This window comes from Bactrocera neohumeralis, unplaced genomic scaffold (genome assembly GCF_024586455.1).
Source record: "Bactrocera neohumeralis isolate Rockhampton unplaced genomic scaffold, APGP_CSIRO_Bneo_wtdbg2-racon-allhic-juicebox.fasta_v2 cluster09, whole genome shotgun sequence".
Taxonomy (NCBI): Eukaryota; Metazoa; Arthropoda; class Insecta; order Diptera; family Tephritidae; genus Bactrocera; species Bactrocera neohumeralis.
In genome coordinates, this window is record NW_026089622.1 from 6,555,609 (window position 1) to 6,570,128 (window position 14,520).

Sequence of the window (14,520 nt, forward strand, 5' to 3'; positions counted from 1 at the left end):
TGCACTCACATTCGCGAGAGTATTTAAAAAGAAAAAAGGGTTATTTATTTAAAGGTGAATAAATTGCTGTCCAATTTTTCAAAAAGAATTACCGACCACTTTCACACTCGTTAAATAAAAAATGCTTTATTTTAAAATGTACAATAATTTTATTTAAAAGGTTTATTTAGCGCAAGTATTAAATACAGAGTTATATATGTTGAACGGGGTGGATATAGTTCCCAAACCGAGTGATAGCAGGAGATATCGACGTGGCGCTGCGTAAGATCGATACGTTGCAGCGCGGAGGATCATTCGAGGACGAAAAATTGAAGGCGAATGATGTATGTTCGAATGTTGACGGGCGATGATCGTCAGGTGCATCGTTCAAATCCTTTTTTGTTGTGATGACTGCTTGCTGGTGTGGTGATGTTCTCAACTGTGGTATGATGTAGTGTCATCAACTGTGGGGAATTGCGCTGACGTAGTAGGGTGCGCCAGTTTTTCCCAGGTTGAGTGAGGGAGGAGGCTTAACTCATTTAAACAAAAGGGTACAATTTATTTAAAGTTATCGTTTATTTACAATACAATGTTTTTTTTTGAAAATATATCGCGTCCAATCGAGGTAGAATGCGTTGTATCGCTGTTAGTCGGCGCAGGCGGAACAATGATGATCGAAGCAAAAAAGAAGTAAAATCGCGGCGCAGTGTAAAAGCGAAAGTTGAGAAGCCAATTGCGTAGACGAATTTGATGTTGAATTGTTTAGGACGAATTGTTGATTGTAGGTGCTGGTGATCGACGCGGCGCAGTGTCAACGAATCGAATCTCCTCTCCTGTTGTCTATCCTTTTTGTTTAGTGGGTAGGAGCACAGGTGTGATGAGTTGCATTGAAGTGTCAACAGCTATGGTGAATTGCGCTGGCGTATAAGGGTGCGCCAGTTTTTCCCAGGTTGAGTGAGGGGGGAGGCTTAACTCATTTAAACACATACGTATTTATAAATAATAGCATTCGGCTCTGATTTTGAGTTCTTTTATGAAAATTTCAAACACATTGAACATATTGAATTATAAAAGTTGATAATTACTACAGTATATCGATGTTGGCAACCCTGCGAGAGAAGGGAGTAGCGTTTTTCACTGTTCACTTACATTGCGCGCCCATAAGATAGGTCGTATCAGCTGAGTCGGGCCACGATTCTACGTTCTGCATTGTTTGTGCTATTAGCGTTTGTATTCTATTTGTGTGCTTAGCCACTCTCAATCAATAATGCCATATATTTTTATTTGATGATTTCTTATATTTTTGAAAATATGTGGCTAAATGAGCACCTGACCCCCCTCTTAATATAATAAAACTACACCACACTCAACACGACTACACCATCTACATCATCCGCACATCATTTCATCACACTCTCATCTCATCATTATCTACACCACACCTTTCACACCACACCCGAGGACACCAAACACAAGCAACAAAAGGGACTGGCGGACGGCGCCAGCCTCTCTTTCTTATACGATCCGTGCGCTTACACATACGTGTCATCCCAGTCGTCAGTCATTCTCCGTTTTTAATTCGCTACCAAAGACATCGCCAAATCAACGTGTAAGTGCCGCGAGTTTTATCAACCCTTTTAACTATGGTCCTTCGAAGCCGTACCGGACGGCAGTAGTGGAAACAAAAAAAAAAAAAAAAAAAAGATAATTTTAAAATACATAAAACAAAAGTAACAATGATAATAAAAATCGGTCCCGGTGTCGCGTTAACGCGTTAAATAAACCAAAACAAAAAACAAAAGTTGGTGAACATATGCATAAAAAAAAAACAAAACAAAAAAAAAGTTGTGCTAAAAATCGTGAACGGTGTTAAAAAATTGCGGAAACACAACGGTGGTGGAGTGACAGTTAAAAAAAAAAAAAAAATATATATATATATATACAGCTGCGAGCGGTGAAATAGTAGTGGGTGTTAGAGCTTTACATATCTGGGAGTTATGTAAAATGCCAAACAATTTTAACATCCATTGAAATGCAAAAGTTTATCATATTTTCCAGGCTATGTTTATTACTAAAAATATTTAGATTTGAATATGTACAAGATATGTTTATTTACAAAGATGTGTTTAAGTATGAAAATTTTGGGGAGCAGTAAAATAGTAGTAAAGTACGAAACAATTTTTTTAAAAAATACTGAAGGATTTTTGCAAGTTTCGTCTATAAGAGAACTTAGTACTTGGTAGTATGGCCATGATTTTTGTTAACAGCAATACATCGCTTCTTCAGAGAATCTACGAGACTGTGGCACGGCTTTCTTGACATCTGCCCAACGGTTTTCAATAGGATTTAGGCCAGTGGATTGAGCTGGTTAAGTTTATTCCGAATCTCCATAGCTGACATTCTAGGTCGAGACTTGGCACATCTTAAAATTATTCGTGTAAAATTCTCAGAAAAAATCCATCTTGCGCCCCTTTTTTCATCTTTTTTTTATAAATAATTGCAATGCGAATCGTTGTGGCTTAACACCCTACAAGTCTTCCCACTCCCTTGTAGGATTTACCGTTGTTTATGACAGATTGAATCCATTCTCGTTTTTCTCCATTACAGTGCTTCTCGCGGCCCAATAAAAGGGCAAAGTCATATTGTTTTTTTGCTTTTTGCATTTAATAATAAATAAAAGATTAGGAAACTTACTTTTTGTTTGATAAAATTAAATTTTTTTTAGTAAAAATTCTCTGTTTGTAATCAGCTCACCGTTCACTACTATTCTATTGCTCGCTCATAAAAACAGATATCCCAATTAAATTGGCTCTAAAAAAGTAACGGTAAGTGTTTCACACTTATTGTTGTGAATAACAAGACCGTTATACTTCAGAGAATATAACCAAAGTAATGATCGACGGCAATATCATAAAATAAACAAAATTTAAAGCAAAACTCTCTTGACTAATAGCCACTACTATTTCAATGCTCGCAACTGTACATACAAACATACATATGTACATATATTGTGGGACAACAACTGTGGTGACCTACACGGTTTAAACAAGACCCGTTGGTGCCAACAAATTGGAAAAGAAAAGGAAACACATACATACATATATATAAATATACATAAGTGCTGTTAAGAAACTAAAGCGAAGTGTGGTGACAAAAGTGCAGTGGAAAAAAAAACAAAAAAAAAACAGGAAACATATACATACATATATATAAGTATACATAAGTGCTGTTAAGAAACTAAAGCGAAGTGTGGTGACAAAAGTGCAGTGAAAAAAAAAATATATATATATGTATATAAATATATGTATATGTATATATACATAAGCACACCTGCAATATACTTGCATACATAAAGTGATAGTGCAGTGACAAACCCAAAGGAAAAAAAAAGGGAAAAAAAGGTCATACAACAAAAAAAAAAAAACTACAAGCACAACAAAAGCGCCGGCATCAAAAGGACGGGAGAAAAACACAAGCACACACACGGGAGAAAACAAAACACAGGCACACGCAGAAGCACAGGCACAAGCACAACCACAAGCACAGGCACACGCACAAGGCCCACACAAACAGATACATACGAAGCTGACATTCTCCTCAAAAGCCCCTGGAGGAAAGCAAAGTGAGTTGTATCGTTTCCTTACAATTTGTATATTTTACGCATATATGTATGATTTTATTTCAAAAAATTAAATTTACGGTCTGACCAAAATTCCGGTCACAAAAAAAAAAGGGACAGAAAACCGTTACCAAACTGTTTTCGGTATCCGGTTTATTTTCCGGTAAAAACCTAGAAACCGCAAACAAAGCAGTTTGGTACTGTATATAGCGGATTATTGATTGCCGGTAAATGCTTACCGTTGTGGTATAACACAGAAACTATTCCAAAAAAAAAATTAATTAAAGTATCTACTTGCACAATTTTCCAGCAATACCCCTTATACTTACTCAAGTATAAGCAGGATTGCTTAAAACAAGCAACGGCAATCATAAGCAAAAAAAAAAAAAACATATGCGTAATTAAAATTGAAGATAAAATACATACTTACATATATGTATGTCACATATATTTTTATAACATCCAAAGAGCATAACTTGCTCTTTTACTAGTTTAACCATACCCACATCAATATACATACATATATTACATTCATATCGAATATTAAAAGACTATTAAATTCTTTTCGCGGCTTCTTATCTCTGCGAACATATGTTCATATATATGTACATATACTTGTATATGCGGCGCGATTATAAATATATACATACATATATACATAAACACGAGTGAACTTGAGAAAATTACCTGCGGTCGGTAAATTCTCTTTCGTGGTTTTCTTCGTACGAACATATATACATATTTACATACATGCGTATATATATATGCACATACGGGCGCATATAAATATCATATATACAAGACATACTGAAAAGTATACCCGATCGACATCGGGTAAAATTCTATAACAAAAAGATTTTTTTCACATACAACAAATATTTGTACAAAAGTGTATTGTCTCATATGTAGATACGCTCATTGCTTCAAAGTCCACATTGGCATATATTCCGCGATACCCCTTGGTTTTCGTCTAACAAAACCAAGCAGGATTGCGTATAAAATATATTCAAAGTCCACATTGGCATATTCCCGCAATACCCCTTGATTTTTGAGCAACAAAAACAAGCAGGATTGCATAAAAAACCAAAAGCGTAATACATACATATGTACATACATGCATATGTACAAAGTGCAGTGATCTCTAAAACGAGCGCTCATTAGCACATAATAAATAAAAGATCCACCTATAGGTATACCCTATAGGACATTTGGACATAATAAATATATAAAAGAAATATACACAGAAAAATAAAATAAAATATAAAATATTTCCGGTCGTTAATAAATAATTAAATCAAATTTAAGCGATTAATTATTTATTTTATTTGAAAACTCTTATTAACGTAAAAGAGTTCGCGATTACAGATATTATCAAATACGTAAAGCGTTATTTACATCAATTTCGTTCAAAACTCTTATTTACTTGAAAGAGTTCTCGTCTGATCATATAAATAATTACATATATATACGAAAATATTTTTAAAATCTCGGTTTATCAAAAAAGCCATTGGTTTTATTTATTTGTTTGAAACTCTTACATACAAAAGAGTCCTTTATTCAACATCTTATATACGAAACTTTTTCTAATCAGCTACAAGTCTAGTTTTCACTAAGACGTTTTGATTTATTTATACATCTTTTAAATGAGCTCAGACTCAAAGGAATCTAAAACAACTCAGTTGCTAAAAGTTCCAAAAATGATTTCAGACGAAAAAAGTCCGTGTACACCGGCTGAAGCTACACGCTCAAAGCAAGGTGCTACAAAACTAAAGAGGGGTAAAGATGTTTCTTATACAAAATTCATTGCTGAGAGTGACAGTTTGATACGATACTGCACTCGATTTTCATCTTCACCGATTCAAGACAATTCTGAATCGGTCTTAGAAATCAAAAAAGATAATTTAGACAATTTCTGGACACGTCTCCAAGCGGCATATGACGCAATCGTAGAATCTGACGACTCAGATCTACCGGAAAATTTTAAATCCTCGGTATACACCAAGTATGAACACTGCCTAGACCAGTTCGAAGACACAAAGGCAATGATTTCTGATCAACTAAAGCTTTTAAGAGCAATTGCACCTACTCCACAACCGAGAGTAGAGCTGCCACAAAGACAAGCCCAAGAGGCAAGTTCAGGCATTCACCTTAAAGTGCCAGTATGCGACACAGATATATTTCATGGTGGTTATGAACAGTGGCCGTCCTTCCGGGACATGTTTACAGCTGTGTACATAAATCATTCTAAATTATCACAAGGACAGAAGTTGTATCACCTCAGATACAAAACCAAAGGTCAGGCAGGCGTAATAGTCAAACAATTCGCTCTCAATGACGAAAATTTCAATTTTGCTTGGGAAGCTCTTAAAGCACGTTACGAAAACGAGAGAATATTGGTCGACAAGCAAGTGACGATACTAATGAATTTACCAAAAATTCAGAAAGAAACCAGTGAAGAATTCATAAAGCTTCAATCCACGGTTTCAAATTGTTTGTCTGTTTTATCAACACAGAATATTCCCACAGATAATTGGGACCCCATTCTGGTAAATATATGCACAGCTGCATTACCAGAAAAATCGTTACTTTTGTGGGAGCAATCGCTCTCATCGCGTAGAAAGTGCCCAACGTGGCAGCAAATGAAATAATTTTTTACTACCCAATATGAAATCGCAGAAAGGGTAGATAAAAAAACTAGTCAGAACTAAAAACGTTCAAAACGACCTCAATAGAAGCTTCCATAGACCCCAAGCAAGTAGTCACAATAACTTAAATAGAAGCTTTTTTAAAAATCAATCGTTCACTTCTGAACAATATAAGCAAACGTCATGCGAACTTTGTAGAGGAGGTCACAAACTAAAATCATGCGAAAAATTCAAAAAAATGAATGTAAGCGATCGAAACAATTTCGTAAGAACGAAAAAATTATGTACCAACTGTCTGTCACATGCGCATACGCTTAAAGATTGCGAAAGCAAATTTAATTGCGTTTATTGCCATAAAAGACATCACTCTATGTTACATATAACCAATTTTTCCAGCTCACCCCCAAACAATGCAAACGTAAAACGAGCAACAGGATTAGTTGCAAATTCTGAAAACTGCCAAGCAGCACCATGCTGCTCAAAGGCGATGAAAACCCAAACGCTACATAGCGAAAACCACAGTAGGGTACTATTACCCACAGCAGTTGTCTCCATCGAACACCGAGGAGAACTGTTTAAACTCAGAGCCTTAATAGACCAAGGATCACAACGATCATTTATAGCGTCTAGGGCACAAAACAGGCTACAGTTACCAACAAAACTGGCCAACTTTGACATCACGGGAATGGGTGGAAGAGTTGTTCAAAACTCAAATAAAATCTGCCCCATTACCCTCTTTTCCCCCAAAGCGGATAAGCGCATACAAGCAGAAAGCTATTGTCTTACCGCAATTAACCAACATGCTTCCAAGCTATCATATAAATAGCAAGCATTGGCAAAAGGTTTCACACCTAAAGCTAGCAGACCCTAACTGCAACACACCCGCTCAAATAGATCTTCTATTAGGCAGCGATCTCATACCACAGATAATACTCGAAGGTATTGAGAAAATTACTAATACACTTCTGGCGCAAAATACCATTTTCGGATGGGTCCTAAGTGGACTAGTTGCGGAACCAGTCACAACATTGACAACTCAAGTTGAAGAAGTCTCAAATGAGTACCTCAATTCACAATTGAGAAAATTTTGGGAATTAGAAGAACTCCCCCATATCAGTCACAACCCCTGAAGATCAGTATTGTGAGGATTTTTACAAAGCCACAACTACTAGATCAGAAAACGGTCGGTACGTCGTACGACTACCACTTAAGCAACAATTTCCTAACACACTCGCCTTAGGTCACTCTCGCACCTCTGCAATTCAGCAGTTTCTAAGTATGGAAAGAAACCTACTTAAACAAGTAAGGAAGGGCTAAATTCGGGTGTCACCGAACATTTTATACTCTCGCACGATAAAGTGATAATCGAGATTTCATTATACGTCATTTACATATTTCTCAAATACCGTATTTGTGTAAAGTTTTATTCCGCTATCATCATTGGTTCCTAATGTATATATTATACAGAGAAGGCATCAGATGGAATTCAAAATAGCGTTATATTGGAAGAAGGCGTGGTTGTGAACCGATTTCAACCATATTTTGCACATGTCATCAGGGTGTTAGGAAAATATTACATACCGAATTTCATTGAAATCGGTCTAGTAGTTCCCGAGATATGGTTTTTGGTCCATAAGTGGGCGACGCCACGCCCATTTTCAATTTTTAAAAAAAACCTGGGTGCAGCTTCCTTCTGCCATTTCATCCGTAAAATTTAGTGTTTCTGTCGTTTTTTGTTAGTCAGTTAACGCACTTTTAGTGATTTTCAACATAACCTTTGTATGGGAGATGGGCGAGGTTATTATCCGATTTCTTCCATTTTTGAACTGTATATGACATAAACATTTGTTTTAATTTTTATAATCTCGCAAGCACTTGCTACAGAGTATTATAGTTTTTTTCACCTAGCGGTTGTACGTATTACCTAAATAATCGAGACAGATATAGGATTATGTATATATAAATGATCAGGGTGACGAGAAAAGCCGCAATCCGGTTGACTATCTGTCTGTCCGTCCGTCCGACCGTGCAAGCTGTAACTTAAGTAAAAATTGAGATATTTCGATGAAACTTGGTATGTGAGTCCCCTGCTACGCTCACAAATCGCCATCAACCGAAAACACATAAATTGCCATAACTAAGCACTTAATTGAGATATAAAGCTATAATTTGGTACAGAGAATCGCAGTGGCAAGAAGCACATGTGGAAAATTTTTTTTGAAAAAGCGGGCGTGGGACCACCCTCTAATAAGTTTAATGTACATGTCTCCTAAACCACTTAAGCTACAACAACAACCAAATTTGCTGGGTACAAATCTTATAAGAACTTCTACCAACAGTGTGAAAATGGGTGGAATCCGAAGATAGCCCCGCTCACTCCCCATATAACGGCAATGTTAACAAGTAAGGAAGGGCTAAGTTCGGGTGTCACCGAACATTTTATACTCTCGCATGGTAAAGTGATAATCGAGATTTCATAATACGTCATTTACATATTTTTCAAATACCGTATTTTTGTAAAGTTTTATTCCGCTATCATCATTGGTTCCTAATGTTTATACTCGTATTATACAGAGAAGGCGTCAGATGGAATTCAAAATAGCTTTATATTGGAAGAAGGCGTGGTTGTGAACCGATTTCACCCATATTTCGTACATGTCATCAGGGTGTTAAGAAAATATTATATACCGAATTTCATTGAAATCGGTCTAGTAGCTCCTGAGATATGGTTCTTGGTCCATAAGTGAGCGGCGCCACGCCCATTTTCAATTTTCAAAAAAAAGCCTGGGTGCAGCTTCCTTCTGCCACTTCTTCCGTAAAATTTAGTGTTCCTGACGTTTTTTGTTAGTCGGTTAACGCACTTTTAGTGATTTTGAACATAACCTTTGTATGGGAGGTGGGCGTGGTTATTATCCGATTTCTTCCATTTTTGAACTGTATATGGAAATGCCTGAAGAAAACGACTGTGTAGAGTTTGGTTAACATAGCTATAGTAGTTTCCGAGATATGTACAAAAAACTTAGTAGGGGCGGGGCCACGCCCACTTTTCCAAAAACATTACGTCCAAATATGCCCCTCCCTAATATGATCCTTTGCGTCAAGTTTAACTTTAATATCTTTCTTTATGGCTTAGTTATGACACTTTATAGGTTTTCGGTTTCCGCCATTTTGTGGGCGTGGCAGTGGGCCGATTTTGCCCATCTTCGAACTTAACCTTCTTATGGAGCCAAGGAATACGTGTACCAAGTTTCATCATGATATTTCAATTTTTACTCAAGTTACAGCTTGCACGGACGGACGGACAGACGGACGGACAGACGGACGGACGGACAGACAGACATCCGGATTTCGACTCTACTCGTCACCCTGATCACTTTGGTATATATAACCCTATATCTGACTCTTTTAGTTTTAGGACTTACAAACAACCGTTATGTGAACAAAACTATAATACTCTCGTTAGCAACATTGTTGCGAGAGTATAAAAAGGCGAACTCAAATCTGAATATGATGGTGTGTTAGAAGAATACCTCCATTTGGATCATATGGAGGAAGTAAACTCAGGGGAGAAAATCGTCAACGGCAAATACTACTCCTTTTATCTGCCACAACACGCTGTAGTGAAGCCAGACAAAAAAACAACAAAAGTAAGGGCTGTTTTTAATGCCTCGAAAACCACTAGTTCAGGGAATTTCCTAAATGGTATCCTATATACGGGACCCACACTCCAACCAGATTTAATGCTTCTGATATTAAACTGGCGTATGTTCAAATACGTATTCAATGGGGACGTTGAAAAAATGTATCGGCAAATAGTCGTACATAAAGACGACCAAGATTTTCAACGTATTATGTTTCGAAGATCCCCAACCAGTCCTTTACGCGACTTCAAACGAAAAACAGTTACATTTGGCGTTAACTGTGCACCATATCTAGCCATTCGAACACTCCACGAATTGGCGGACAACACAAAGTCAGAATTTCCTCTGGCAACTGAAGTGTTGAAAACTCAAACGTATGTAGACGATATTCTGTCTGGAAGTCACACTCTTCCACAAGCATACGAGGCCTTATCACAGGTAATAAAAGCCCTCAATTCCGCAGGGTTTCCATTTAAAAGGATTACGGCAAATCACCCAAATATAATCAAAAATATTCCAAACGAAAATTTGTTGGACACTAATTTCCTTATATTCGAAAAGGAAAGTACAACAAAAACACTAGGCATCCAATGGAATGCGATATCGGACCAGTTCTCATACACGACAGAGTCCATATCCGCATTATCAGCCATCACAAAAAGACAGATTTTATCCTCGGTGGCAAAACTTTTCGACCCCGCAGGATGGCTTTCGCCAATTATGATCCAAGCTAAAATCGTAATACAAGAACTATGGCTAGATGGAACCGACTGGGACGAACAAGTGAAACCTCTTCGCTTAGAAAAATGGTCCCAGTTCGCAAACAATCTGAATGATATTTCTCAGATACAAATTTCACAATGGGTAAACTACTCCCCCGAACACAAAGTCGAATTACATGGCTTTTGTGACGCCTCAAAAAAGGCATACTGCGCTACTATCTATGTGCGCACGCAAAGTGACACCACGACCACAAGCCACTTATTAGTAGCAAAAGCAAAGGTGGCACCTTTGAAAACTATAAGTCTCCCACGACTTGAGTTATGTGGCGCACTACTACTGTCAAAATTAGTAGCCATGGTGCAAATGCATTTAAATATGACGAAATGCAAACTATATATGTGGTCCGATTCTGAAATTGTACTAGCTTGGTTGGAAAAACCACCACATGCATGGAAGACGTATATTTCTAACCGAACGTCTCAAATACTTGACCTAGTGGGATCAGCCACTTGGCGTCACGTAGCCAGTGCTGACAATCCTGCCGATCTAGGTACAAGAGGGTGCAAGCCACTGCAAAATCGCCACCTTTCACACATTATTGGATGATGCCGACATCCTTGAACGATTTTCATCGTTTCCAAGAGCTCTCAGAGTAGTTGCTTATATGTTCAAATTTATAGAACAACTCAAAAGCAAAGTTAAGGGATCACATAATTTCCCATGCAACACAGTGACGCACCTAGAGTTACAAAAGGCAAAGGTCGCACTAATAACATATACACAAGCGCGCTATTTCAGCCGCGATATATCGCTACTAAGAGAATCGAAGCCGATTGATAAAAAGAGCTCACTCTTAGTCCTCAACCCATTTCTGGACACGAAAGGTCTGCTTCGTGCCAATGGTCGGCTTGCTAATTCGAGCCTAACATATAAAGAACGCCATCCCATAATAATCCCAGAGAGGTCACCATTTGCCACACTGTTCCTCCACTACATCCACATTTTAATGCTACACGCCGAACATCGTCTCATGCAACAGATGGTACGCCAGGAGTATTATATCGCTGCATTTTCGCTCTGCCTTTCACCACAACAGGTGTTGATTTGGCTGGGCCTTTCCAGGTAAAGGCGTCCATGTTAAGGTCTCCCACTCTCATGAAAGGCTATGTGGCTGGCTTTGTATGTTTCACGACAAAGGCAGTACACCTTGAGCTATGTAGTAATCTGACGACGGAGGCTTTTCTCGCGGCATTTGCTCGCTTCGTCGCTCGACGTGGCTACCCATCAAAAATCATGAGCGATAATGGCAAAACCTTTATCGGAGCTCAACGAGCCACAGAAAAGCAATTTGTGGATTTTTTAAAACAAGTGTCACCCGACATCGTACAAAAGTACGCCCCTCAAGGTATAAATTGGCAATTTATACCCCCAAGCGCTCCTCATATGGGCGGTTTATGGGAATCAGCTGTAAAAAGCTTTAAATCCCATTTCAAACGGGTAGCTGAAAATTATAAATTCAATTACGAAGAGTTCACGACGTTATTAAATCGAGTTGAAGCCGTTCTCAATTCACGGCCACTCACAGTACTATCGCAAGACCCCTCAGATTTCACCGCCTTAACGCCAGGGCATTTTCTAAAAGGAGCACCCATCCTGGCCATTCCTGAGCCAGGCGTGGAGTCGCTATCTCTATTAAATCGATGGGAACGAATTAAAATTCTCCATCATGATTTCAGCCGCCGATGGAAAGACGAATACATAAAGGATCTCCACAAAAGATACCGCTGGAAGACTCCTCAACAAGCGCCTAAACTTGGAGACTGTGTCCTCATTCACGACGATTGTCTACCCCCACCGAGTGGCGGCTTGGCCGCATAGAAAAGCTACATTACGGCTCCGACGGTCACATACGAATCGTTGATCTCCGTACTCAAAACGGAACGCTAACCAGACCGCTCGTGAAGCTATGCTTTCTGCCAACTTCCGACGATCGCGAATCCGAAAACCGGAAAAACCGAACCGATAATATCGCGATATAATAAAATCACTAAATTAAATACGAAAACGAAAAATACGCAAATATAAACCGTAAATAAAAATAATAAACCGTACGTAAAAATAACAAATCGTAAAGAAAACTAACAAAGAATGGTCGATCCATACGACAGCCCATTCATGCCACATATCGTGGCACGATTGCCCATATCAACTTACAATGACAGATGTGCATAATTAACCATCTCATTTAACACAGATCACCATGGATGTAGATACACCAGTCGCAACCCCGACAACCGCTCGCGCTACTAATGCGCCACGCACCGGGCCCACACCAGCGCCACAAACTATGGCTACAACAACGCTGGCAACTGCACCGGCAACAACGCCGGCACCTGTACCGGCAACCGCGCCTGCAGCGCTCCTTCCAGCCGTACCTCGCAGTGGCACTCGACCACCACTACGCCAATCACGGACTTCGGAGACCCTAAGGTGCCCCATTTGTCGACGCCCACATCGCCTCCACCATTGCGGGATATTTAGGGGTATGCGACCCATGCAGCGGCAACAAGTTGCCCAGGCACACGGGCATTGCCACAATTGCCTGTCACATACACATGCGACTCCGGAGTGTGAGTCACGAGGGCTGTGCCAAATATGCCACAGGCCGCATCACACGCTGCTACACCGCAGCACGGCACGCGAAGTGAATCGGCCACCAACCCATCGCGGCCGCATACCCCGATTGCAACCCGCAGCTCGTGGCGCACGACAGCGAGGCGGAACCTCGTCGCGGCGACGACAGCCTGGACCACCATCACGTCGTTCTACGGGCCTGAGCAGCGTTGTGGCAACGCTGAAACAGCTGCAGCGCCTTTTAGGCTAAACAGTCGTTTAGGGGGGCCGGGATGGCTAAATGAGCACCGACCCCCCTCTTAATATAACATCACTACACCCACACATACACACCATACTCAACACCATCTACATCATCCACATCTCACACTCAACACACCGGCATCATATACACCACACACGAGGACACCGAACACAATGAACAAAAGGGACTGGCGGACGGCGCCCAGGCTCCTTTTTTATTCTATCCGTGCGCATATACGTACGTACCAGTCAGCCATTCAGCCGCTTTTTTAATTCGTATCTTTTGCTGCTCAGTAGTCGCCACCACAACGGGTAAGTTTGCCGCGAGTCTTTTGCGAACAAAGACTTAAGAGTTTTAAATAAGGTGAAATTGATCCCCAGCAGCGAAATATACCAAACAAGGAAGATATGGAAAGTGAAATGATAGAAGAAGAAAATGGTTTGTATATTTTTATTATGAGCAAGTCATTAATTAATATCACAAGCTGCCGGAATGAAATTTAATAAACTATTGTAAATATTTTTATTCGCAGATAATGTATCTAATGATATCGACATACGTGAACAATCAACAAGCAAAAGGTTTCGTACTTCCAGCCCAAAACATACAACTGAAAAAGAAGGTACCATCCAATGTTTTTACGATTTTAAAATTCTAAAGAACTTGTTTCTTTGCAGATTTTGAGCCTTGGGAGCACTACACATCAATGCAATGCAAAAAACAGGAAGCTGTGCGCTAATAGTGTAAATAGAAAACAGACAAGTTGGGCTAAGCTAGCAGATACAAAATCAAAATGGACGGAAAGAAAACTGAAACAAGAGGTTGAATTTGCAAAAATCGAACATACGCTACGTGTAAAGCAAATGAAAGAAGCACACGAACTACAACAACTAGCTATTGAGAAGCATGCCCTTGAAATGCGAATACTTGAGGATCAACGAAAAGAAAAGTAAAAATGCTTCTTAATAAATCATCAGCTATTTGAGCCTTTTTACATTCGAACAAAGTTTAAAAGTTTCGTTTATATGGTTTTTG